This window comes from Callorhinus ursinus, unplaced genomic scaffold, assembly GCF_003265705.2.
Source record: "Callorhinus ursinus isolate GAN/ISIS: 27379988/994484 unplaced genomic scaffold, GSC_fseal_2.0 scaffold10, whole genome shotgun sequence".
NCBI classification, from domain to species: domain Eukaryota; kingdom Metazoa; phylum Chordata; class Mammalia; order Carnivora; family Otariidae; genus Callorhinus; species Callorhinus ursinus.
The window spans coordinates 71280439-71285302 of NW_027397072.1; the positions used below are offsets into that span (position 1 = coordinate 71280439).

General features: G+C 33.5%; 1 non-coding gene across 1 annotated transcript; it reads left to right on the plus strand.

Moving 5' to 3' along the window:
• The first annotated feature begins 2916 nt into the window (after positions 1–2916).
• LOC112821738 (U4 spliceosomal RNA) lies at positions 2917–3059 on the plus strand. Its single transcript, XR_012379895.1, has one exon. It is a non-coding gene; the product is annotated as a U4 spliceosomal RNA (small nuclear RNA).
• The last annotated feature ends 1805 nt before the right edge of the window (positions 3060–4864 follow it).

Sequence of the window (4864 nt, forward strand, 5' to 3'; positions counted from 1 at the left end):
CAGCAGTTATTAAGATTTTGCCTTATTTTCTTCATTTGTCCTTTTTTCTTTTGTAAGGTCCAGATTCATGACATTTCTCCATACATTCTTCAGCATGCATCTATGAGGATATTTTCTTATATATCTTAAGATATATAAGAAACTTAAGACTGTACATTTCTATACTCACATAAAAGGCTTAGGATATAACAGTTGTCACAGCACTGAAAGTAGTTATTAAATCTCAGAAGGCAATGTTCCAGAAGTTAGTTTTCTAACCAACCATATTTCTAAAAATGACAATGCCATTGTCAAACATAAAAAATTTCTTAACTTCTTAATATCAATATGTAATTCATGCTCATATTTCCAAAATATTTTTTAAAACAGTGTATATTATTGTTGGTTTGTTCCAATACAATGAAAACAGTGTTCACACTTTAGAGTGTCATGTCTTAAGATTTCTTAATCAAAATCTTGTGCCTCCCTCTTTCTTTCTTCCCATGTTATTGACTTTTCACAGAGCTGAATCAGTTCCCCTATTTGAGTGCCTGCTATTTAGATTTGTCTGTTAAATTCCTTGCAGTGTGGTTTAATTTGTTTCTCTGTTCTTTAAATATCCTGTAAATAGAAGTTAATGATACAATCTTGATTACATTCAGGTTTCCTTTTTTTTTTTTTTTTTTGGTCAAGAATGATGATATGTACTTCATGTTGTCTCCTATAAAGAGAAAAGCAATGTCTGTTGTCCCACTTTCAGTGATGCTAAGAATGATCAGTGGATTCAGGTGGTGGTAGACTGATCCTACCATTATGAGGTTCACTATTAAATTTCTCATATTTTTTCATCCATTGATAATGATGGTCTGAATCAATTATTTCTTTAGAAGTTGAAAACTAGTGTTTTCTAGGGGTTTTTTTTATTTTATTTATTTGGGAGAGAGGGAGGGAGGGAGAGGGCAAGCATGAGTTGGGAGGAGGGTGGGGCAGAGGGAGAAGCAGACTCCCCACTGAGCAGGGAGCCTGATGCAGGGCTCAATCCCATCCCAGGATCCTGAGATCATGACCTGAGCTGAAGAGAGCCCTTCAACCCACTGAGCCACCCAGGTGCCCCTCTAGTTTTTTTTTTTTTTTTCAATTCTTTACACAGTATCCCCCTCCCCACCCACACATAGAGAGTCCCTCATTGGCTTGGGCTTTTTGGTTACTAAGAAATAGAGTTTATAGTGAAAAGACAGCATAAATATTTAAACCTTTCCTTTTGTCAATTTTCTGATTAAAGGACCGATCTCCTAGTTGCTTCCAATGTATCCTTGGTGGTTTTGTTTTCTATTTTGTCTTCCCTGTCCCCTTGTATAATATTATAAACACATGAATTTTCATATATTCAATCTGTTACAATTAATTAAATTCATTATTCTTTTTCATGTGCAAATTGTCTCAAACTTGGCCAAGAGATTCCCTCTATATTTGTTCTTGTATCCCTTTGGCAGAATCCATTTATCTTTGATAGTTTTCTTGTTTTGTGTTGCAACTAGATATTTCAATCTCACTTTGTGTATTTTTCACTGCAGATATGGAATCTTTCCAGGAATTACTCCAAGGAGCTCTGGCTTCTAATGGTAATTAAAGACCACAATCTGGGCACTAAGATGTGCTCATTGTTATTGTGGTAGCTGTCATAAGTATTTTTGAGAAAGAAAAAATATCAAGAGTTCATACTTTCCCATTCAAATTTAATATTACAGTACATTTTTAAAAAGATTTATTTATTTATTTGAGGGAGAAAGAGAGAGCAAGTGGGGGAAGGGGCAGAGGGAGAGAGAGAATCTGAGTAGACTCCCACACACACACCGGGGTGGGGGGGGAAGCATGACTCAGGGCTTGATCCCAGGACCCTGATCCCATGACCTGAGCCAAAATCAAGAGTTGGATGCTTAACCAACTGAGCCACCCAGGTGCCCCAATATTACAGTACTTTTTATTCAACATTGTGATTTTACAATTGTATCGCTTTTCTTCTAAGCTGAAGTTTGTTTCTCAAAACAAATTTTTTTGCATTAATCTATACATATATAAAGTAGTTTCAGAATTATAATATCAATATTATCACTCTCCATTAGACTACTAACTGAAGTCCAAGATTTCTTTGTAGTTCTATTTGTCCTTAGAATATTTTCTACTAAGTCTGTACAGTCAAAATAATGTATTCTAAAGTTATTATCTTTTTAATTCTTTCCTTGAGCTGCTTGGCCATCTCAGTAGAGCATGTGACTCTTAATCTCAGGGCTATGAGTTCAAGCCCCATGTTAATCATGGAATCTACTTAAAAAAAAAAAGTCTTTGTGTGGTTTATAAGAATTAAAATCTTTGGTTTGGTTTTGAATTTTTAGATTTTATTTCCAAATTTTTAGTAGATTTTAGGTGTTATAAAACATGAATGCAAAACTATATAACAAGTTTTATTTTTTGAAACTTACTTTTTTTTATTTGTCCCTTTCTACCATCTTTCCTCCTACTCTATAGGTTAACATTCATACTAATTTTTCATTTATGATTTTAGTATTAGTTTCTGTAAAACTATGCTTATATATTTATATGTAACTTATTTCTTTCACCAGAGGTAGCATATTTCATACACTATTCTATGCTTTGCTCTTCTCAATTAATGGTATATAATAAAGATCACTCTGTGCATAGAGATATTCATTTCTGTATATTTCATTCCTGTTGCATAGTGTTTCACTGTGTTAATGAACATTCATTTATTTGTTCAGTCATTGTCCATTTCATGCATATTTGGGTTGTTTCCAATCTTCCAGTCTTACAAGTAATGGCAAAATAAAATACTTGATCATGAGTCTTTTCATAGATTCCCTAGTATATCTTGGTATAAATACTGAGATTTGGGATGGCTAAATCAAAATGTAAAGGCAGAGCTTTGCTCAGTGGCAGTATCGTAGCCAATGAGGTTTATCTGAAGCGCGATTATTGCTAATCAAAATGTAAAGGCAGAAATCATTCTTCTAAATATCACCAAATGCTCTCAATAGAAGCTGAGGGACTGTACTCTGAAGAGTAGTGTTTTGATAGTATAATGCACTCTGCATGATAAATAATGACTTGAAGGTCTTGAAGGGACTTACTTAAGGTTCCTTTTGTGGAACTTTTAGTTATTATCATTGTAGTAGTATTACAATTGTACTTTTTTTCACATAGTCTGGGTTTTCTGTTTCTTGCCGGGTTGATTTCACAGATTTTAATTCTGAAGCATTTTTCCAGAGACATGATTTAAATGGCATTTGGTTATTTAAAAAGTTGATATCTAGGAGTTAGCCTTACTTATTTAGTGGTCATTTCAAGTTTCTCTTTATTTTTCAGCTCTCATTCAGATGACTAGCTGAGCAGAAGCTCTTCCTATTATTTTTTTTTTAAGGATTTTAAAAAATTTTTTTATTTATTTTTTAACAGAGAGACAGCGAGAGAGGGAACACAAGCAGGGAGCGTGGGAGAGGGAGAAGCAGGCTTCCTGCTGAGCAGGGAGCCCGATGCGGGACTCAATCCCAGGACCCTGAGATCATGACCTGAGCCGAAGGCAGATGCTTAACGACTGAGCCACCCAGGTGCCCCAGCTCTTCCATTATTTTAAAGAGTTTTATTATGGGTTGTATGTGATGGTTGGTTTTGCCCTCCCTGTTGTTTCTAAGGCATTAAACAAAAGTTGATACTGAATTCCTAGTCCATGAAACAAAAGTTTATTTTTTTCTTTTTTCTTTTTTTTAAAACTTTATTTTTTCATAACTCTGCTAAGAAGCAAAGATTTTATGAATGATCCTAAAGGGAAAATATTAATTTCCCTCATAGCTTCCTTTTAATTCTACCTTTCAATTTTTCCCACATCTCTCACTGCAAAAAAATACATTCAATCTGACATAAGTAGTGGATCATTTTGGGAATGTATTCCTTGATAAGCTTGGAAGGGAAAATACTTTTATAGAAAACAAGAAGAAGCCACCCTAGTCCATTGAACTTGATCTTACTGTGCATCAGAGGACTTTATTTTTGCTTTCTCTTGAGGAGAAAAAAGAAAATCATTTATTTTCAGCTATAACAAAACCGAAAGTCTTAAGTCCACTTAGTGCACAATGATTTTATTAGTGACAGGCAGCAGACCTGAACAGGGAGGAACACACTGTTGTTGACAAATACAACTTCCAGAGCACAGGATGTGTTTTGACCCCATCTCTATTCAAAGACAAAATAAATGAGTTCACTATGTATTTCAAATTTATCTCTTTCATGAGTTTTCCATTAAGGATTAATCCTGGGAAGAAGAGACTGATAATTAAAGCATGAAAAATAATAATATATATCTCTCTTCACTAATTAAATAAGCATAGCATCTGAGAAGACTAAAGCTCATTTATTTCTTATCCACATGTGGTTTTGTTTAGTATAATATTTCTTTTAAAACAAATTGACCATGTGCCCCTTCTGAAGAACCACTGAGTGCAGAGTATGTTTCATTAATTGAGGTATAAATATTGAGACTATCAAAAAAATGGGCAATCACTATTAATGTCAGTAGGAATTTATTTAACAATATGATATAGTGTATGAAAAAGCAATTTTATATAGCATGAAAACTACTTAAATATTAAAAGATATTACCTTTTAAAAAATGTATTGGTAATTTATAGGAATGTATCTTTTTTGAGCGCAGTTTGGTTATTTTACAATTTGCGTATAACATCTATTTATGTATTCCTTGTACATATTAATGCTTTTGTAAACTTACTAATAATGAATGTATTTTATTTCACCACTTAAACTGATAAGACCATTAAACATGCCTCCATAAAACAGTGAAAGCTATAGGCAGTTA